Raw genomic sequence first — 24,226 nt, forward strand, 5'->3', positions numbered from 1 at the left:
TTCAGTTCTCTTGGATCATAAGGTAAGTTGATGGAAATGAAAAGGTTTAATTTTTTCAAGAAAATGATTTTTTTTTTGAGTTGTGTTATAGAAATATTCTACCTTGATTGAAAGGGAGATTGTTTTGCAACTTGTTGTACATTGTCTCAGATAGCAGGGGATTTTTATTATGTGTAAAAGAGACTTTGCTAACATCTGAGGCACATTTCAAATGTGAAATGCTTTTTCACATTTGACTTCATGTATGACCAAAGAAGGCACATAATTTTGTCTATAAATACAAAGATAAATATGACAGCAAAGCCATTAATAACCTACAAGGAGCACAAAATTATTTTCATTGTAAGACAAATTCTTCATGAAAAGATTGCACTGGGAAGCTAGAAAGACATCAGCTCTGCAAATATAATCAGCCAGAATCTGCTTTATAGTAAACCATTAGCGGTAAAATAGGAAATGGCAGGAATGGAGCAGTGTTTTAAGCACACAGCCTAGGTGAATATCTTTGTTTTACCATGGGCTTACTAACATCTCCCTCATAGTTTACTCTTCATATGTATCCCCAGGTACTGTTTCCATATTTCACTGGTGTGTACAAGGTGCCATTCCCAATTGCTCTTTACATTCCTTACGACTAAAATAGGGTACACTGGGTTCTACACCTTGTCTAAATGGGTTGCATAAGTTGTCTCAAAAAGCAGTGGAAAAAGATGGGATCTGTCGGGACACAAGTTTTCCTTTCCAAATACAGAAAGGAAAAGGGCAGTCTTCTCCCAGGAGATCCAGCTTTTAGTGCTAGTAAGTCTCAGAAGACAAAGGCATACAGAAATTAGATGTAGAAAATTAGCCCCACCATCACTGTGGGCTCCCTTGTGCTGCTGCTATCATTACTATGACCAATGTATGATGGGAGAACTATTGCAGAACCAACCTGGTGAGAATCCAGATCTAGCACTGTTGCTTTACTGCTTCTGGCATCCCTGGTTTCACAATTTCTTCTTTTCTTCACTGTGAACAATCACAGAAGGCAAATAAACAAAGAAGCAGTAAAAATAGCAGACAAGTAATGGCCACGCCAGGAATTCGGATGTTTTTCTTTCTGTTTTTTCTCTCTGGGGTTAGAAGGGCTCTCCACAGTCATAAAGGTATGCTGGAGGTCATCATTAAGATAAAATTCTAAGGGATTCCACTAGAAATTTCCTTCTTTTGAGCATTTTCTTTTTTAACTTATATTGTTCTCATTTCAATCCATGTGATCATATTTGCAGTTCTTGTACTATTGCTTGCTATTATTTTTAAATTTATCATTTAAAATGTAGCAACAAATCATATGTTTTACTCAGGCCTCTATAGAGTCGTTCTTTGTTTTAAAAACACCAGTTCATCTTAAAGAAAAGCAGCAAGTTAGTTTTGTCATGATTCGTAACACTACTTCATTTTATTCTGCTTCCAATATCCATTTCTGTGAAGTGTTAATTTCATGCTAGAGCCAAACATGCATGTTTTTATCTTTATTCTGTCTTGCTTCTTCCCATATTCTCATTTTATTTCTGTGATATGTTTTCACCGATTTTTCTAGATCTAATCCCTTACCCTCTGCTATTTATTGTTTTTTAAAGAAAAAAAAAATCTCTATGCTTATTAGTCTTTTTCTTTCCTTATATGATTCTAGTTAATGGTAACCTCACTTCCTCACTTTCCTGTGGTGATCTCTCATGCTATGTTAGTATGACCTTAGAGAACTGTATGATGCCACTACACAAATAGAAACATGTATTCTCAAAATAAGTTTGCTCAAAACAGACTCCATGTTACTCCATGACAGATTATTTTATTTGTATTACATCTGTTTAGCCAATGCAATGTCATCCCATCATGTTAACCTTTCTCTTTTCATTCTCTTTGGGCCATCAATACATAACCATATGTCTGTTTTGGTCACAGTTCTTATTTTATTTGTTGTTGTTGTTTGTTTGTTTGTTTTTATTAAATTATTATATTTTTAAATATCTGTATTGTATTTCTCATTCTGTATTACTCCAGGCTCTGCTGTTGTGTTGTGTAGGATTAGCATACATTGCATTAGAATAAAAATATTTTAGCTATTTTACCACTGTGTTGTGGTTTAAACCGGCTGGCAGCTAAACACCACACAGCCATGTGATGGGGGAGAGAAACGGGAAAGTGAAGCCTGTGAGTTGAGATAAAGACAGTTTATTAAGACAGGATAATAATAATAACAACAACAATAATAATAATAATAATAATAATAATAATAATGTGTACGAAACAAGTGATGCACAATGCAATTGCTCACCACCCGCTGACCGATGCCCAGCCTATCCCCGAGCAGCCGGCCCCCCACCCCGGCCAGCCACCCCTATATATTGTTTAGCATGACGTCAGATGGTATGGAATACCCCTTTGGCCAGTTTGGGTCAGCTGTCCTGGGTCTGTCCCCTCCCAGCTCTTGCTGCACCCCTAGCCTGCCCGCTGGCAGGACAGAGCGAGAAGCTGAACAGTCCTTGGCTTGGTGTAAGCACTGCTCTGCAACAATTAAAACATCAGCATGTTATCAGCACTCTTCTCATCCTAATCCAAAACATAGCACCCTACCAGCTACTAGGAGGAAAATTAACTCTGTCCTAACTGAAACCAGGACACACTGCATGAATAAAGTTCACTTCATTAATAACATTTCTCTTTTTCTTTTCTGTCATTTCTTTTAACCTTGGTTACTTCTTTACCTACAACCATAACTTCAATTATCCGAATTTTATTTTTCTAGTGCACTTAAACTGATATTATTTCAATGTTCTTATTCTTGTTTATTCTTTTTTTTTTCTACATAATGTTTTGACCTAAGACACATTAAAAAAAATTCTTTATAATCTCTTTTAAAATAAGTTAAATATGCATTTCCTGGGGTTTACAAATTTACTTTAAACTACTGTGAGTGGTGTCTATCTAAAAATGACTATTGCCTCTATTTCTTATTGTCTTAGCTTCTTAAGCTTTATTGAATCTTCCTTAAATGTTTTTGTTAAGTACAGAATGATGAAATAATTCAGATTTGGGAAATGAAACAAATACTGAGGCTCTGATAGGAACAATATATTGAATTTATCATTGAAATGACAGCAAGAGCTATCAGGTTTTAGTTATTTATATATTCTTAATCAGCCTGGCTGGCTGTTTCTTCATGAGAAAAAAGTATTGCAGATAACTACCACAGCATAAAATCTGATAGAGGCTCCAGAGAGCTATTTCAGTTTAGGAATTAACAGAAAATAATCTGGCAATAATTGTTGGAGCTCAGTTATATGTTTTTGCTAATTAAAGATTGAGAAGAATGACATACAAGAAAAAGTGACATTTGTTAACAGGAAAACAGTAATACTTTGGCTATTAAAAAAAAAAAAAAAGTGTTCTGTGGCTTTTAATCTAATAAACCCAACAAATTAGGGTCTACATCATGATTCTAATTCCAATTAAAGTTGGATTTTATGAATTCTTGGTGACATAATTGTTAAACTTTGTGAGCCATTCTTACTAGCAAATAAATAAGGTCATGTTTGCAGACCTTTTCAATCACAACCATGGCCTTTCAGCAACAATATATTGGAAAAGGTAAACACTATTCATTTTTCTACCTTAACACCGATGGTCCTATAAAAATTTTGGAAATTTTACTTTGACAAACATGAGCTATAGGAATGTATGAGACATTTGTAAAACACCATGAAATTGATCAGAGGGATGGAGCACCTCTCCTACGAAGACAGGCTGAGAGAGCTGGGGATGTTCAGCCTACAGAAGAGAAGGCTCCAGTGTAACCTCATTGCAGCCTTTCAGTACTTAAAGGGAACTTATAAAAAAAAATGGAGAACAACTCCGCTCAATCAGATAATTACAGGACAAGAGGGAATGGTTTTAAACTAAAAGAGGGGAGATTTAGATTAGGAGGAAATTCTTCACTCAGAGGGTGAAGAAGGCACTGGAACCGGTTGCCCAGAGAGGTTGTGGATGCCCCATCCCTGGAGGTGTTCATGACCAGGTTAGATGAGGCCCGGAGCAACCTGATCTAGTGGGTGGCATCCCTTCCTATGGCAGGGGGGTTGGAACTAGATGATCTTTGAGGTCCCTTCCAACCCGAGCTATTCTGGTATTCTATGATAACGTCTTGTTTTGTGGATAAGCAACAGGAAGAATTCTGATTTTAAAGCTCCTCACTGAAAAAAAGACTGGTAGCCAAAAAGCAGCTGCCTAATTCACTTTCTGAGGATCTAAGTTGTTTGGCTGACACTTTTGAAAATGTCAACATTTATCTGAATACATAAATGTAGATCAAAATATCTAATATTTAGGCACTCAGTTTTGGAGGACAGATTTGAAATGGAAGAGTGCTTGAACTTTTACTCAAATTAATGCAATGAATATTAGACTGGGCAACGTATTATGACTTTTACTGTCTATATTACAGCCTAATAGTGAATAATCATTTTCCCCTTGGAAGAGGGGAACAAGACACTCCAAGAGTGTTTTTATGCTATGTTTGGTGTGCACAAGGATGTAATGTTGTCACCAATTAAATAGTGTGAATGGGTCCACGTTGTTCCCTTTTTCTGGACTTTGGGGGACAAAGCCTGAAATCAGAGTGACAGAGTGACAGAAATGAACCTCAGTAGAAGAATCAACTCATTCCTTTTTTTTTTCTTTCTCTTTATTTTATTTTATTCTGACTTTTTTCCTTGCTTCACATACAGTTTTTCCTACTCTGAAAGCAGTTTTCCTTTCACAACAGCATATGTGGTGCTGGCTTCTTTTGACAGCTGTTTCCCTAATAGCATCTATGCAATCTGCTCACTCTTTATCCTAGAGCCAGAAGCCTTTTCTCTAAACAGAAACTGGAGCCTGGGAAGAACAAGAAGTGAGCATCCAGAAAATTAGGAGGAGGCTGTCCAAGTCCAGACTCAGAGCCATACGCATCTATGGAAAGCTTTACATATGGATTCCTAGGTTTACAACCATCTTCTTTACAGTCTGTGTCTGTGGAGCACTACAAGAACAGCTCTCCATATGATGCTGTGTGAGCAACTGGAAATTGCCCAGAAACCTAAGGGAAGTGGATGAGCTCTGGAATCAACCCTACTGACACATACAACCCCACAGCAGCCTTGGGAGGTTTAAGGAATCAGATCAGGTACAGTTTGCAACCAAACTATGTTTGTGGCAGGAACCAAAGCTTGATGTCCAGGCTCCCATGGCTCCTGGGAAGAACCTGGGTACAAAGTAGTATGGTTTGGATTGTTAGTGAGTTGGTGAAAAACAGAAAATGAGAGAAAATCAATGTAACAGGATAGATGTACTCTAAGAGGTATTCAGCATCTTCATATGTGTGTACAAGTCTAACTGTGAAAAGAAAATTCAAGGTATACGGAGATGGAAATGGAGCTGTTCTGGTTATTGATCCTTAAGGATCTATCTCTAGAAATCATTTGAATCATTTGTTAGGTGCTAAAATCCTAGAAAAAAAAAAAAAAGAAAAACAAAGAAAAAAAAAGCAATGAATTTAAAGCAGACTTCATAGCCCTTGTTCTCGGTATTTGAATGAAGTTCTTTGTATTCACAGTATATATTCCAGCTTGCCATTGTATCATTAACTGCTGGAAGACAAGATAGACATGCAAAAGGTCATACATTAACACAATGTTATTTAATTTTATTAAGTATTGATCACATCAAGGCTAAATAACTTAGATAACCATTCCACATCCAGGTCCATAGGTGTTTTACTTTCTTTTAGTTGGTGTTTTACAAAAGAAAATGTTTTCATTCCTTATCATTGTCAGAATCCTAATATTTCTGTCATGAAGTTATCTTTTCTTTTTTATGTATGCTAATTATGTAAATATTATGTAATCCCATGTATAACTGCAAATTAAATAATTGCTTCAGTAGTGATTGATGCAATACAGGCACTGAAGCAAAGATCTTCAAATTACAAATCAAACTATTAGTTATCTTTGAAGTGGCTTTAGAAACCTTATTTGTTTATGGAAATTGGTAAATATATATATATATGCAAGCAGCAGAACAAGACATGGAACAATGTGAGAGTAACGCAAGAACATAGAGTAACAAAACTGTTTCTTTTAGTATCAGGCTTACACTTCAAGGTTCTGCTGCAACCAAACTACCATGCTCTAGCGACATGTAACTGCAATTTAATAACTGGCTATGTGTCCAAATGTTTATATTTAATTTTGCCTGGTTATGAATGATGTTTGGGATCTAAATTATTGCAAAACCTAACATGCAGTCTTTAGACTGGTTAGAGATATACTGAGTGATATCTTGTATTTTTAAATTCTGAATGCAAGGTGGGACTCTTAAAAGAGATCAGAAGTCCTCAGAACTAGTCATGATATGTAATCATGTCTATTCCTTTTTTTTTTTTTTTTTCCTCAAATTTCTGGGCTACCAAAAGGTAAAATGCTAGCTAAAATCACTGCTAGCTAAAATCAGTATATCTTTCATTTGATTCTCACATTTTCTTTCATAGTCTGATGCTGGTTTATTAAATATTCCTCAGTATATATCATAGACCTCAGAAAGGAAATCAAGTTATAAACAGAGAAATTAAAAAAAAAATCATTTTGACTGAGGTAGATGGATTATTTTTAGAAACAAAATTATTTTCATTCTGTAGCTCAAACTGCATCCTTAAGCACAAGAGCGCCAGCATGAACCAAATTTGTCATCCAGCACTGTATGACAAGTAGTTCCCCATTTGCCTTCCCACATCATTTTAAGATAGAATTCAAGTGTCATATTGACAGTGCTTTTTTAGCTATGTTCTCGCTTTTTATCACTGTCCTAATTATTCTCCAATCAGAGACTGATAACTTGAGGAAACTGTTCAGCAATTTGACTGGGATTTAATTGGTAAATTCTTCACAGATGAGCAGTGTTTCCTCAGAGCCTGTTCTGATGTTCTTTGACATTTGTCATTGTGGACTGAGCAGAGATTATTGTCCTTCCTGAAATGCATCTAATATGCATCCACCTCATCATGTCACACTCTACTCTCATAAATAGCCAGGATTTTGAATTCACTTGGATCTGATTCTCTTGTGATCTGAGAGGACTTTGTTCAAAATGTCAGTTTAGAATCATTTACTGTTCATAAGAAGATTCACAGATTAACCTTAACTTACAGATTCTTAACCGTGTGTTACTTTGAAGGGAAAGAAGTCATAGTAAATCACATATAAATGACAGTGACAGTTATATAAGACTTTGAAAATGAAGAAAATAGCTGATCATATTTTTAATATACTTGTTCACACATATACATTCAATTTAACTGTAATATACCCAAAAGCAAGGCCAAAAGAAGTTAAGATGTAAACATATACTACATTAAAAGACATTTGGACATTTTAATATCAGAAATAATGCATACATACTGTCTTTCACCACACATCTTCAATTGCAATAATTAACACTAACTTCTCCCTTTTTCCTTTTCATGAATTGTGCATTGAAAATGCCATATTTCTCCAGTTACATTTATTCCTGAAAAATATGTATCTTTTGTTTTCAGGAGAAAAAAAAAACAACAACAAAAAACAAACAAACAAACAAACATTATCATGATAATATTGTACAATTATTTCATGTTAAAACAGTTTGATTATTTCTTTGTTTCATTGTCGGAATGATAAATTTAATTATCTGAATACATTTTTGTTTGAGACTGTTCATGGAAAACATGTATTAAAGTTTATTATTATTCAGCAGGAATTCTGTTTCATGCCTGCTAATCTGAGTGAGTCATTATAAGTGAAGCTTAGTTATGTATATAAGTAGAAAACCCCAAAATAGGTTCATAATCATAATTTTACTGATTTAGAGATTTCATATAAATTATGTTTATGTCAGAATTTTCTCATGAAATAGTAGCTACATCTTATGCCCCATTGGTATTTATTGCAGAAAACAAAAATGATCCTTGTGGGTCCCTTTCAACTCTATGATTCTGTGATTCTTTGCATTTGTCAGATTCATATTATTATAACAAAATAATTTTCTAATTCAACCAGCTTCTATGATCTACAGTCTGAAAATCAAGACCTTTCTGTCTTTCTTTTTTTCCAGGAATAGCTTTTAACAATCATGTCAAAACTCTACATATTGTCAGTATTTTCAGTATTTCCTGTAATTTCTTTATTAACAATTGACATTTAGCCATCTTTTTTTTCTTCAGTATATGATTATAAATATTTATCTCATCATATTTAATAGTTCAAACTGAACAGACACTTTTAGTTTAGGAACATTTAAAATCACATTTATCAAGTAACTACTGAACAGTTCAACCTAGGACTCTCATCTGTTTTGCAAGCTCCACGATCCTTTGATCAGGGATTATAATTAAATATATATATATATGTATATATATATTTCAAATTACACTGCATTTTCAGAAGAAGTATTACAGGCAGAAGAAGCACAGAAGACCATTTTTTCTTCCAAGGTGACATTTTTTAAAAATATGTTGGCAGTCCAAACTGTTCACAGTGTATTCAGTAATGTAAATGAAAGTTTGAAAACAGACAAACCCAGAATTAGTTATGTTCTTATCCTGAAATCACAGACTCTATGCTGTCAGTTATGATCAATTATGACAAGTGTCATGTACAGATAGAGTAACTCAGAGATTTGTAATACTCTGATAGCCATTTGCCTTCTAATTCCTGTCACTGAATTTTAACAAGATAATTATGTTTTTATCCACTCTTTCCTCAAAACTGAAGAACATATTTAGGGAGAAGAAATTGTGGTCAAGTCTTCATTTCCTTGCAGAAATCACAAGACTATCACAATATTATAATAAAACATATAGAATTTCCCCAGGAAGAGATTTTTGATTTGGTGACATGAAGCAGAAATCACAGAAGGGAACCACAACAGCAAGATGATGATTGTTTTTCAAGCTTATTTATATTAAATGTCAATGATGACCTCTCAAAGTGGGTGTACAGGTTCAAATAAAGCTAGAAACCCTCCCAACATTAATTATTCATGCAAAACTGTTGCACGACCTTCCTTCTCTATATGTGAGCAATTAGAAGACAGTAAGCTGAAAAGGAAAGTATCACAGTATCACAGTATCACAGATTTCTAGGTTGGAAGAGACCTCAAGATCATCGAGTCCAACCTCCGACCTAACACTATGTACTCCACTAAACCATATCGCTAAGCTCTACATCTAAACGTCTTTTAAAGACCTCCAGGGATGGTGACTCAACCACCTCCCTGGGCAGCCCGTTCCAATGCTTAATAACCCTTTCAGTAAAGAAGTACTTCCTAACATCCAACCTAAAACTCCCCTGTCGCAACTTTCGCCCATTCCCCCTCGTCCTGTCACCAGGCACGTAGGAGAACAGACCAACCCCCACCTCTTTACAGCCTCCTTTAAGGTAACTGTAGAGAGCGATAAGGTCGCCCCTGAGCCTCCTCTTCTCCAGGCTGAACAAGCCCAGCTCCCTCAGCCGCTCCTCGTAAGACTTGCTCTCCAGACCCCTCACCAGCTTGGTCGCCCTTCTCTGGACTCGCTCGAGCACGTCCATGTCCTTCCTGTAGCGAGGGGCCCAAAACTGAACACAGTACTCAAGGTGCGGCCTCACCAGGGCTGAGTACAGGGGCACAATCACTTCCCTAGACCTGCTGGCCACAGGTCTAGTCTAGTCTATAGACTAGAAATTATGAAAATGGTATTTGCTTTGATATTGTAGTGAGCACAGATCACTTTATTTTACAGGAATAAAATGACTAGAAAAAATATATATAAATAAGATTCTTCTTTATACACTAGTGACTGCATAAGCAGCTGTAGGATGTAGGAGCTGCAATTCCTAGAATAGATACTACATATTGAAGTTCCAAAATTAATTGATTAGTGGACTTCAAAGGTAGGGGATGCAGCCGCCCAGGATGCAGCTAAAGGGAGGTAATTGATGGTTCTATATCTAGGTTACATCTTTTACATGTCACTGCACTGCTCACCTACTTTTGTACTCTGCTCACTATGAGCAAGTAGAGAATTTGATCCTGTCCCTCACTGCTGCTTCTACCTCTATTTGTCTGCACATGATGATAAGGAAAGCAAGGGAATAATTACATGCAGTGTTAAATCAACATAGGCTCAGTACACTACTTTCCAAGTTCAAGGAAGATGAATTAATGTGAATAAACAAAAAAAATGATACTGATTTTCTTTTACTCTTATCATACCTACTGCACCATTTGTTTTCCATATCTTGACATTCATTGTCTTTTTTTGTTTGTTTGTTTTTTGGTTTTGACCCACACTGACACAATCTATTCAACTCAAAAATCCATTTAGTCCTTGTTACATTCTTTGTTTCCTTACCTGGACAAAATTTCTGTTTTTACACAACATAGCGTGAGCTGAACTTGCTATTATCAGATTGTTTTCCTTCTCACACCTATTTTGATCTGTATCTTTGGTGCACATTTCACTTGATGCTACAACTTGGCTATACAGCTGACAAAATTACATACTCTCACAAACCAGGAAAATCTGTGTGACAGATTATATTCCTGAACATAGTCATGTCTCTAAAGATTCGTATTTAAAAATTGCTAAATAAAACAGCCCTGGGAAAGAATAGAGCCAGCAATACAAAGCAACAATTCCTCTCAGAAATCTTGTAATTTTGCCCTTAAATCTGAAGAAACCGAAAGGTTTTTTTTACCTTTAAAGCTTCAAAATATTTGTGACATTTCTTAGTTAGAGACTTCCCGTTAAAAGCCTCTCCACCTATGCAGCCTGGAAGTCTGAAGTTTTAGGAGCAGTAAGAACCCCTTGAGAAGGTAGGAGGAACCTCCTGCGCATTAGGGCTTATAGAAGAAAGAGATCAGGGAAGCACAAAACCAGTGTCATAATAACACCTGGACTTAAAGGGCTTCAGCTTTGTTAAAATGCAGCAAGTTACATCAGCCTTGCAAAGTCCTTGTAGTGAAATGAAAATAAGTCATTCTGCCTTCATTCAAAACCAACAACCTCCCTGCATCTTTATCTATAAACTCTGCTTCTTTATGTATTAGGCTTTATAATTCAGTGTGATTAATTAGTAGATATCCCATGTAGCTTATGAGAAACAGTAGATTTTAGTTTATCTACAAAACATATTTTATTTTATTTGCAACTTAAGTGCAACAGAAAAATACTACTGACATTCCATTAAATGGCTTGCTGTTGCCCCTCAATATAAAAAAGCAGAACCAATGTATTTTGGAGATCACAATCTTCCTTTGTGTCCCTGAATGCCACCTAGGTTAGATCAAGCCTGGTAATAAATAAATAAATAAATAAAATAAAAATAAAAAGGATAAACCAAGCAGCCACGTCTTTCTCACAAAAACAAGAAACAAATTTACCAATGTCAACACTCTGAGACAGGAGAAAAATGATCGTGTAAAAATAGCTCAGCTCACATCTAACTGAGAAATAGAGCCACCTCTTTGGACTTACCACTCTAGTGTTGAGTTTGGGAACTGTTTGCAGCTTGGTATTACTCTGGTAGTCTAACACTTTTCTGGTCCACTATAAAGATATGCAAAATTATCTCACATTCGTGAACTAGTTACTTATCATTTTAATCTTGGGTTTATATAACTGAATAATTATGAACAGGCTGTCAGATCCAGGTGACATAACCTGCACATGTTCTCTCAAATATAGCAGAAGAAGGTTGTTGCAGGATCAACAACATAAACACATCATATGAAAACATCAGGGATACCCATGCAAACCGGTTGGTCTATATGGTACATAAAAATAATGCACTTTTACTGAAACCAATCTGATGCACTAAACACAGAGATAAAAGGGCCTGTGTGTCATAATGACATTGTGCCTTTAGTTCTAAAATTGGTGCTAATTCAGCGGTCTTTGCATCTAATCTAATTTTGTGAGATAACCAAAATGCCCTAATGCAAAATTTTCACAGAACATCAGAATTAGGAAACTTTTTTAGTATTTGACTACTATTCTCAACATAGCATTTTTGCTTTATATCTTTTCATACACCTGCAAACTTTGAATATGATATTTCGTAACATACGTGATTATTTAAAAAAAACAGTAATCATAAAAATTGAAATACCTCTTGTCACTTTGTTGGCTGTTAGAACTTACATGGAAATAAGAATCAACCAGTTACTGAAAATCTGAATGAAAAAGGAGAATTCCACAAATAATCCCCAAGCAGACAACATTTTATTTTATTTTTATATAAAAGCAGTTACTCAAACATGAACTGCTAAGATCTTTGTTGGCTATTATATATTATATGCAGACTGCCACAGCTCAAGTCTATGATGGAGCCAATGCTTTTATTGACAGACATGCACTGTTGGAAAAAGAATTATAAGAAAAAAAGTTATTAGACTAATACTTACATTTTTCCCGCTATTTCTTCCCAAGACTTTTTTTTTTGTCTTCTGTCATTGTTTTGTTTTGTTTTGTTTTAGAAGCAGTCAAAAGTAAAATCTCCTAGAATAATAAAACTTCAGGAGGTATCCATGAGGTTCCTTAAATCTCTTCTTAATGTGTACAATATGAAAAGAATAAGCACATAAAAGGAACATATCAGAAAACGCAGTGTTTTTTTCTTCTAGATTCAGGAATTGGGGGTATACATGCCAAAATTCAACAAATGGACCAGGAAGCCACAGATTAGCAAAACAAAAAGGAATATTTTATTTTAAATATTTGCATTCTATCTGCCTTTATTAAAAGACTGTTCATGTCCTTTAGCACTCAATTACAGCACATCTAACTATCTGAACTGCATATTTATGACACGCAGATTGGAAATTATTTTAGTTTACTTATGTTATTTGCAGTGTTAACAGAAGTGCATATCCACTGCTGTTTTCACTCAAACCATTTATAAACATTTCTAAATTAATAAAAAACAGCAAAAACAAATTATCCCTAATAAGAAAAAAAAAGTATTGCTCTATGTTTAACAAAACAGAAAATCCATTTCCACACTGCAATCATTTTGCAGATTGAAGATGTACAAATTAAAAGTCTTTGTAAATATCTGCTTTCTCAGTCAGATTATGGGCATAAACAATGTCTAGGAAAATATTCCCTCTTTTCCCACTTGTATATTATTTGTAGATATTGACATTTGATAGTATATAGCTAGTTTTTACTATATATAATTTTAGTTATAAGAGGAAATAATATGGTGATTTTTACTTCTGTTTCAAGTAGTATTTTTGGTAAACATATAAAATTAATGGGGGAAAAGCTATTATAGAGAATAATCTGAGGCACTTAGTTTTCGGTATTTCTTCTCATATAGAAGAGCGAGGAGAAACAGCTTCCCAAAGTTGTTCTCTTTAACATACCTCAAAGAGAGAAGTGTCACATGGAAACACATTTGTGAAGCCCAGGAGATTCAGTTTACCAAACTCTTTTATTCCTACTTTCCTGATGGTCTTTTTCTTTAGAAATATAAACTTTAGTTTGGAATCATGTAGAGAACTGAAGCATTATTCATCTTTAGAACTTCTGTGGTTATAACCCCAATATTTAATGTAATTTTAAGTAAAACAAAAGTATTTGTGAATCACGGGCCATAAAACTAATATCTGAAACAGAGATGGATTAAATTTATTTGACATTTTTAGTTACAGGTAAGAAGAACAAAACTAAAATTGAAATTCTTTTCTCCTACCAACTTAATCCACTTTAAAAAAAAAAAAAAGAGGAAAGATGACCTATGCCAAAATTCAATTTATGCATTAATATTTTAGAGTAAAAAAAAAAAAATTACATGTAGTAATACATCTAGAATTTAATCAGTAATTTCCTAGTGTTTCAGTAATATCTTTAGAAATCCATCAAAACAAGTATAATTTCCCCAAAATATCTAACAACAACAAAAAAAAACCTGTTTAGATAACCTAGATAACTTTAAGATCTATGCAACGTTTAGAAGGTTTTAACAATTTGTATTTAAATACACAGGCTTTTTCAGATTTTTCTTTATATAGTATTTTTTTGAAACAATTTAAAGCTTTGTAAAAATAATTACCTTTAAAAAAGAGCTACATATTGTGCTAGTTTCCTTCACAGGAACAAAAATACAGAAGACAGTATCTACTCTTCAGCTGGAGGCTGGGAAGAATAACACAAACTGTTTCTCTTCTTTTTCACTAAATGTTATTTGTCTGAGACAGGATAGTGTTCTAGATGGGCCTTTGTTTTGACCAATTAGGGTGATTCTTTTACCCTTAAGATTACTTATCCTAACCTTTTGCATTATAATATTTGAACTGAAATGCTTCTGGAAATGGCATGATAGTAAGAACTTAGTGGAAGGATGACAGGAAGTAAAAATCCAGAAAGGCCCTAAGAAATGTATATTCTGTCTTAAAATAACATTGAAAAGGGGAAGAGGAGAAAAATAGATTTATCCAAGTGTCATATTTTGATGTTACTGAACTCCTGAAAAAGTGATATGAATAACCCATAGCATCACTCCCCAGTAAACACTCAATAAATTCAATTCTCCTATACCAGCTTATGCTGTTTAGCCATTTCATAACAACCTGATTTGAAATATCATTTTGCAAGCCATTGAACTGCAGTAGAGAACATGAGAGTTTGCATGGAAGTGATGCTAGAAGGAAATAAGGGAATTTGGTCCTCCTGTATTGTTCCTTCTGGTTAGATAGAGGCAGTGAGAAATGAGTGATTTGGGAGAGTGCGAGGGTGCACAGGGTGTGCCGTTTGAAGTAGAGAAAGGAAACAAGAGCTGTATGTGAGGCTGCGAAATGTGTGTGAATGTAAAATGTTGGCTTTCTTCCGCCTTGGTGTCCTGTTGAGTTAGTACTCCATTTCCTCTTCCCCAACCCCCAACCCCTCACTCCGAACTATGATTCTTGTTACTAAAACACAAAATGCATGATGACTATTTGGCTTGATAATGGGAAATTTCATCAAAGTAAATATAGGAGCACTTCCACATAATTTTATATAACACAATGCCCTAGGAAAACTTTCTTACATAACTTAATACAAGAGAATAGCCTAGGAAACTCTGCTATACAATGACCTTGATGTAAAAAATGGCATTTACATTGGCAGCAAAACTATCCAGAGCATAAATGTATGCTAAAAACTTATTACTGTTAAAAGTTCTGTGAAATAAGAGGAGGAAAGCAAAACATAATACAGATTACTTCATACCTGTCAGTCCTCCAGGAGCTTTTAAGTTTGGGCCCAGACACACCAGAATTTTATAAGCCTTGGTAAAATCATTCTGTCTTATTTCCCTTCTCCATTAAGTGCAGGTGGTACACATGCTAGGATCAATTCATGACAAACCAGAAGATAACATACTCTCTGTTTTTCTTTGTAACATTACAGAAACCACTAGAGTTACCACAGTAACCTGTCTTCCCCGGCATAGAGATGAGATTCGAACTCTCAGTTATACCAAGTGCTTTCCCAGGAAACCTAACATTCTCTATAGAGTTGTTTCATAAGTTAGCACATGTATAGTTAGTTGTGTTTGTCATATTCTTGGTGTTTGCACGTGCTTTGCAGACAGTGTATTTATCACTGGCGATCCAAAAGAACCTGTATTCCTGTTGCTTCAATAAATTACACCAGTTATTTACTAGGCTGAAAGTGTATTCTGCTATTTGTGCATCCATGGTCATGATTAATGTGACTGGACTTATTGTTCGGATTGTGCTATTTGTGCATCTGTGATCACGGTAGTTTAATATATTGAATGTAAATGGACTTATAGTGCCAAACTGGGCATCACCCAGAGTCTAAGCCAAGCCGCCTCCAGCCCTTCTGATATCTGAGGACAAGCTGGAAAGCAAAGGGGTTTAGGTCCTGCCACACTCCCTTACCCTTTAATGCAATAGACTTACAGTCTTTGTGGCTGACATAGGGAATAAAGGAAAGCATGGATGCAGCAGAAAGTCCCAGTACAAGGCTGAAAAGATGGTAACATGCTGAAAGTTTGGCCAGTTCATGTATTATAGCAGGTCTGATATTTGTGTATAACTTGTTTGTTGTACCTAATTTAAAGTTGAGGAGTACGTGTGCCTGAGTTTCTGCTTTATTTTTTATAAAGTTTATAAGTTTGGGTTCTTGCCATGTGCATTATTGGCATACTGGCTAGCCCAATTTAAGTTATACCATAAAACTATGCTTAGCTTACTTCAGTCAACTGTGAGAATACACAATGGATTTCAAACTAGTGATTCTAGAAATAGGACTAGACAAAACTTGAGGCTGAGATATACCAAATAGTCCATTCCACCAATAGCAGTTTTGTATGAGGAGCTCTCTCTCTGGTTATTAATTCTTTTTAGGAGCTTGCTGTGGTCTTCTGGATGACAGTTCTCTGGATATGACTTTGGAAAATAAGACAGCTCTTCTTGTTACACACAGTACATTACCTCAAGAAAAATAGGCGGATTGATATAGCCTGAGATTTTTTCAGTGTTTAATTTCTTTTATCATCTCAGCAACACAGAAAAGAGAATTTAATTGAGGGTGCAAAGGACAGAACACACTTTGTTTTGTTTTACCATAGAGACAGTAGGCACTCAAGAAATTCAGGAAATTTTCTCATCTAATGTTTGTCTTACAACACTACTTTATAAATTCTGTGCAGAAAATATTTCCATCACTGTTTGTTAAATGTAAAGCTTAATGCACTAAATGATGTGTTTATTAATGCAACCAGTAAGAGAGATGGGATGTAGAATGCAGCTGAGATGGTTTTTCTGGGGAATGCTTATATTTTTATGATTTCCTGAGAACCTCAGTTTTCAGCATTAATATTTTATCAGTGATAGAAACACTTCTGGTCTCATTATAGTTTTCAAATTTGCTGTGACATCTCTGAGTTTTGGGCTAACTGACCTAAGCAATATTTGTGTAATGGCTAAAACTGGGCTGAAAGAGCTAGGATTCTCTATTCCAGTATTAGATTTGCCATGGATCCAGTTACTGATATCAGACTGGGTAATCACTGTACTTACGTTTTCTCATCTTTAAGCTATGAACAATAATCTTCTCAATTCCCTTTCTCATTCGTCCTCATTTTTCAAAAATATCTGTGAAATCTGATAAAGGACATCATTTAACTTGTTTGAAGGACATTTGGGTTTATACACAAGTTGAGATCCAGGTAAACTGAAGAAACTTCAAACCAGATACACAGGTTTCATTCATGATATGAGTGAAGCCCTGTAGTCCTTCTTATCCATGCAAAATGTTTATTAAATAATTCGATAACATTAGATAGGATGCAGCTCAGTGGTGAAAGACCACCGATTCCTCATAACTGTCAAGTGTGATTACAGATTTTTCATGTGTTGACAATACACAAAGTCCTTGGAAACTTGTAGTCATTCTTATTAATTATAGTTTGAATTCAACCAGAAAAATCTAAGTTGTATCATTAAAATATGTGTAATAACAAGGATATTTAACAGGAGTTTATAGCATAAGCCATAATTAGGAAATACAAAGACACCCTCCAGTGAGAAACTATTACAGTTATTTTACTCACAGAAGAAGGTCAGTAGCTGAGTAGCAAATTTCAGGACATTAAACTGATGTGATAAAAGAAGAGAGTTTATTTGAAAGAGGACCTGAAAGATAAGAAGGAGTAGGAATAAAGTAATCAGGTTTTGTAGCAGAATATAATTAAATATGGATGCCACTAAAATGTCAGCAGCCTATGCTGTTCTACATAGAAGTGGTTGGAAAAGAAAGAACTGCTAAGTAACAAAATATGCCGATAATACACAGATTATTCACAACAGTCTAAATTAAAGGATTGTGAAGAGTTACTTGGTGCTCCCAGCCTTCTCTCTCTGGTGCCAAGGTGTGGAGACACTCATGAACAAGCTGACCTAAGTGCTGGGTCACAAAGAGGAGGGGAGACACCAACTGAGCCAAGGTGCTGGGGTGCCAGGATGCAGTGACAACCTCATGGAACTGGGAAACATAACAGCACAGGGAGTACTGTCCATGAAACCAAGCAGCAGCAAGTCCTGTGTGGGACTTGGACGAGACCTGCTGCTACTGGACATCAAAACCCATGATGCCTGATGGCCAGGGTTGCCTACACTGTCATCCACCTCCTCTGAAGGCTGAGTGATTCAAGATCTTTTACAGAATCACAGAATCATCTAGGTTGGAAGAGACCTCCAAGATCACCTAGTCCAGCCTCTGACCTAACACTAACAAGTCCTTCACTAAACCATATCACTAAGCTCTACATCTAAACGTCTTTTAAAGACCTCCAGGGATGGTGGCTCAACCACTTTCCTGGGCAGCCCATTCCAATGCCTAACAACCCTTTCAGTAACGAAGTTTTTCCTAATATCCAACGTAAACCTCCCCTGACACAGCTTTAGCCCATTCCCCCTCGTCCTGTCACCAGGCATGTGGGAGAATAGACCAATCCCCACCTCGCTACAGCCTCCTTTAATGTACCTATAGAGTGTGATAAGGTCGCCCCTGAGCCTCCTCTTCTCCAGGCTGAACAACCCCAGCTCCCTCAGCCGCTCCTCGTAAGACTTGTTCTCGAGACCCCTCACCAGCTTCATTGCCCTTCTCTGGACTCTCTCGAGCACCTTTTATTTTACATAAAATCTGAGTCTGGGTTATGACTGTAAAGTGATAAGACTTTGATCCAATCTGCAGAGATATTATAGATAATAAATTACACCAATTGTAATAATAAATCTTTAATTACAACCACAACATTGTTGCCAGTCCTCATTCAGCCAAGGAAGCCTAGGGCAACCTGCATGTCCTCCATAGAAACATTGAAAAATACTATATTAAAGATAGCAGTAATCTTTTGAAATAAATTCCATGATCCTTATCTTAGAAAGCCTTTTTGTTCTTTCCAGCATTTTGGTGGTAACAGAGATGTTTGTGGATTAGTCTTGATTGGGACAGGTAGAAAGTGAGATGGTCTGCTGAGATGCTGAAAGTGAGCACAGCACCACAAAAGATACGATAGAAGTCACTTGGCAATAAAACTGGTGATGAAATTTAGTGCAGAGTAACACAGTCATTTAGCTAACTACAGATGGTTATAGAGCAAAAGCTGAAAGCTCTGAGAAATACCTCTGGTCTGATCAGCTATAAACTTTGTGATTTGAGCTTCTGCCCTTATCCTCAATTCATGGCTCTCTCCTTTTTACTTGATAGATAGAATGACACATCAGACATCCTAGCACCCTTCAGATCAATTTCTATTCCTCTATTGATCATGATAATTTATCCATGTCATACTTCAAATAATTCAATCTAAGTGACGCAGCTTGGTTTTAATATTTGATTTGCTCTACAGGAATTATTTTTGTTTTAAAAAACAGTATTGAAAGCCTTGCTGATGTCATCTACCTTGACTTTAGCAAGGCTTTCGATACTGTCTCCCATGACATCCTGATAGCAAAGCTGAGAAAGTATGGGATAGAGGAGTGGACAGTAAGGTGGGTTGAGAACTGGCTGACTGGCTGAGTTCAGAGGGTGGTGATCAGTGGCGCAGAGTCTGGCTGGAGACCTGTGACTGGCGGCGTTCCCCAGGGGTCGGTGCTGGGTCCACTCTTGTTCAACATCTTCATCGACGACATTGATGAGGGAATAGTGTCTGCCCTCAGCAAGTACGCCAATGACACAAAGCTGGGAGGAGTGGCCGACATGCCAGAAGGCTGTGATGCCATTCAGCGAGACCTGGACTGGCTGGAGAGATGGGCAGGAAGAAACCAAATGAGGTTTATTAAGAGCAAGTGTAGAGTCCTGCACATGGGAAGGAACAACTGGACATATCAGTACAGGCTGGGGGACGACCTGCTGGAGAGGAGCTCTGAGGAGAAGGACCTGGGGGTCCTGGTGGACGGCAGGTTGACCATGAGCCAGCAGTGTGCCCTGGTGGCCAAGAGGGCCAATGGGATCCTGGCGTGCATTAAAAGGAGCATGGCCAGCAGGTCAAGGGAGGTGATGCCCCCCCCTCTACTCTGCCCTGGTCAGGCCTCACCTGGAGTACTGTGTCCAGTTCTGGGCTCCCCAATACAAAAAAGACAGGGATCTCCTGGAGAGAGTCCAGCGGAGGGCCACAAAGATGATACGGGGCCTGGAGCATCTTCCCTATGAGGAAAGGCTGAGAGACCTGGGTCTGTTCAGCCTGGAGAAAAGAAGACTGAGAGGGGATCTCATCAATGTGTATAAATACCTGAGGTGTGGGAGACAGAGGGATTTGGCCAACCTCTTTTCAGAGGTTTGTGGGGATAGGACAAGGGATTACGGCCACAAGATAGAGCACAGGAAGTTCCGTGCCAACATGAGAAAGAACTTCTTCACGGTGAGGGTGACGGAGCACTGGAAAAGGCTGCCCAGGGAGGTTGTGGAGTCTCCTTCTCTGGAGATATTCAAGGCCCGTCTGGACGCCTACCTGGGCAGCCTGCTCTAAGGAACCTGCTTTGGCAGGGGGATTGGACCCGATGATCTTTTGAGGTCCCTTCCAACCCCTTCAATTTTGTGATTCTGTGATTCTGTGATATCCAAGATTCCCATGTTAACAGAATATACACTAGCATTCAAACAACTAAAAGAATGATGTGACTCACTATCAATAAAATAGTAATTCCCCCATATTCACTCTACTTTTTATCATGGCATTACTGCTGTCTTTGCATGAATGGTTTCTATCATAGTGACTCAATTTATGTCAATCTGCATTTTTACACATCCTTGAACAGCTTGCACATGTTTTTCTGAACACTAGAAGTGCTGTCAGCCTCATTTACTTTCCACTGAAAGCACCAGCCCTCTACAATGAAATTCAGAAACAATAGAACAGAATCTTATTTAAAATGTTCCTGTGGACATAACAAAATAGCACATATTTGAAATTATTCAATTATCAGTCATTTGCAATATACAGGCATTTCTTTCCCAGACAACAGAAGCAGAGTTTTTACTTCTGAGTATGTACACAGCCTGCTGAAAGCAATGTTGATCTGATAACTAGTGTTTTGTATCATAAGAAGAAACAAAGACTAATGGCAGGCTTAGTCCTTCCATTTCAAAATCCCATTTTCCTCAGCCTAACATGTTAAGGGGATGTGGACCAGAACAACACAGACCTCTCCAGTTCTCTCTCAAAAGATTCTGACAGCAAAGAATGATAGCAGATCTGGAGCCTGGTGACAAACTTACCTCAGTGAGAAATCAAGGAGCATCTGTGATCCTTTCCCCAAGGCAGCATTACTTTCAGTGTCTTGGCACATGCCAGAAAAATAGTCTCTTCAGTGTGGAAACTCCAGATGCTTCCTCTAGTAGAAAATTCAAAACAGGAGAAGTAGTGAAACACAAACATACTCCTACCTACAGGCTGTTCAAGGTACCTGTTGTTTCATTTAACAGAATCACAGTATGGTTAAAGTTGGAAAGGACCTGTGGAGGTCACATAGTACAACCCCCAAATAAACTATTCCATCTATTAAAAAGTATGCTCTGAGATGTACAGTAGGAGAATGAATATTTACCTAACAAATTTACAATTAAAAACTATACAATCTTTCAGTGTAGCTAGTTTTGTATGGAAAACAGAGATACATGATCTTAAATTAGTCTAGGAAGATGTTCAAAGGTAATGAAGAACTAAAACTAATTTCTATGTCATTATGACAGAAGCACTGTGTGCTGGGAAAACGACTTATAACGCATACACCATAGTAAAGAGGACATAACAGATATGAAGTTACCATGACTATTTTTACTGATTCAAAATGCCCTTCTTTTCTGTTCCGGCTACATCCCACATATTATTCCTTTATGTCTGTAAAATACAATGAAGGTGAATATATTTTAAGTATATTTATTGCAGAATACTTTATCCTGCCCTGTGTATTAATAAGTCACTTTTACTAACTGCAAACTGAAAGCAAAAGATGGGGTCTAAATGACCCTACACATTGATATGTTCTTGCATATATTGATAATGAACATCAAGCACATCTTTAAGAGTAAAATCGTTACTGCTTTATAGATTTTTTCTTTTTTTTTTTCTGAAAAAAAAAAAAGCTAGGCAGATAGTAATACTAATTTTTACTTATTCCTTTTCTTTTCTTTTTTTTTTTTTTAAGATAAACCTATATTTCATGTTTCTCAGATTGCACTAGTCAACTTCCTCAGGCTCCTTTGTAGCAGGAGAGCTGCAAGAGGCATGCAAAGCATGAAGGCAACAAGCCAAGCCTGACGCAACTTCTTCTCTATTCTATTCTTTCAAGCTACAAATATTCCTCCAAAATACTGTTGTGCTATGGCTGAAGAAGAAGCAGCAGGAAACCACTTTTCTTTTTTTTTTTTTTTTCTTTTTTTCTTTTTTTTCAATAAATGCATAAAACACTGCCAACTAAAATGTAACCAACAGTTATTAAATAACTGACAGCATGTCCAATAATTAAAACCAAGCTACATTACTGTAATACTAATTTTAAAACAATGACTAGGTCTGTCTTTACATTTTTCACTTTTAATATTTCTTTATTTTGTTATATTCTTCAGGATTTCTTAGAATAAGTTTTGACTTGAGGTATGACTTTTGCTAGAGAAAAATAGGAAGGTATGAACTGCATTTTCAAGGTAAGAAGAAACTTGTCTTTCCTGCTTTTGTTCACTCAATAAGCAAAGGGTAGGATACATAGCCAAGATATTAGTTTCCTGCTGAATGCCCTCCTCTGACAGAATTTGAAGCTGTAGTACTGACTCCCAGAGAACTGCATTAACTGCCAGGCTGCCATTAAACTTTCTTGCTGACATCTTCAATTGAGAAACATTTACTGGGACAAGATCTGGAACCTGGGCATTTCATATCTCCAGTGAGAATGTGAACTATCAAGAAAACGACACTTTAGTAGGATATATCGTCAACCTAAGCATACTTGTTTCCAGACGAAGGTTTGGCAGCACACACTTATTCGGTCTGACTTCACTCACCCATGGTTCTGACAAGTTAATGTAAAGAACTGAGTATTGGGATAGGCAAAACTACAAACAAGTTCAGACTGAAGTCAGCAAAAATTGTGAACTTCTGGAAAGAATCAAAGTGTTTTATTTATTTTCACATTTTCAAAGAAAAACAGGTATGAGTTTTTGAAAAGACAATGTTTGGGCTCTTTAAAATGCCTTTTCTAAAATCGGTCGTTTAAGATTATTTTTAAATTTATTTAAAATTTGTAACACTACTTTTTTGGAGTAGAATGCTTTCTTTGCACTAATCTGTGCATGTGTACTAATCTGTGATCTGTGTCATGTAAGGCTTTACATATTTCTGAGACTAGGAAATACTTCAAGTAATGTCATGTTCACCTAATGAAGATCATTTTGGTAAATGACACAATGCACATTGCAATACAACACAATACAGTTCTGAAGGTTTGTTTTGTTTTGTTTTGTTTTTTTGGTGGCAAATGTCATTTTCCTACAATGCAGTCAAACTGTTTTTCCTCAGCAGTTTTGTATCAAGTACTGCAAGGCATGTAGGGGAGCCAATGACAGAATTATTCTTCATATCCATTCTATCTTTACCTAGCCTTTCTTGATAATCACTTCACAGGCTCATCTGATATGCAGTACTGTTCCACCACCATTTTATCTGCTCATCTGCTGATTGCTTTCCTGACACTTTGCCCTCCAGTAATACTTGTCTCTGACTGTCATCCAATCTCTTGCTGAAATAAAACAAGAGTTTTCATTTTTGTCTCTCAGATGTGCATATAGAATGCCTACTGCACACCAGCTCTTGAAGTATCTACCCACTAGCAGTTTCAAGCATTGGCTATTACAGAGGCATAAGTTTAAAAAGGAAAATAGACAAAGATGATTATTTAAGTGCAGTCTGTTTCTCAGTCATGTGAAGTGTGGACCAAAGTAAGAACTACATAATTTAGGTAGAGTTCTGTTCATATGGATCCTCAATTGAGGTTTTTTACAGCCAAGCCACAAATAAATAAATAAATTTGAAAGCTGCAAGTTTAAAATAATAGAAATACTTGTTATTAGGCGAATACCACAAACAAATTCTGGTGGATATTCACTTAAATTTGCAATTAATTT

At 36.4% G+C, this 24,226-nt stretch overlaps 1 long non-coding RNA gene across 2 annotated transcripts in view; it reads right to left on the minus strand.

The window, feature by feature from the left end:
- Positions 1 to 13,116: 13,116 nt before the first annotated feature.
- The window catches only part of LOC310893607, a 58,694-nt gene continuing 47,584 nt past the window's right edge, over positions 13,117 to 24,226 (minus strand). The window contains exons 3-5 of one of the 2 annotated variants that reach the window (XR_014579130.1): positions 21,326 to 21,441; positions 17,658 to 19,849; positions 13,117 to 17,208 (exon numbers count right to left, since the gene is read on the minus strand). This is a non-coding gene — a long non-coding RNA (uncharacterized lncRNA). Of the gene's footprint in view, positions 17,209 to 17,338; positions 19,850 to 21,325; positions 21,442 to 24,226 lie in introns of those variants that run through there. The other variant, XR_014579131.1, reaches the window with a different exon arrangement.

Source organism: Anser anser (genome assembly GCF_964211835.1).
Source record: "Anser anser genome assembly, chromosome: 2".
NCBI lineage: Eukaryota > Metazoa > Chordata > Aves > Anseriformes > Anatidae > Anser > Anser anser.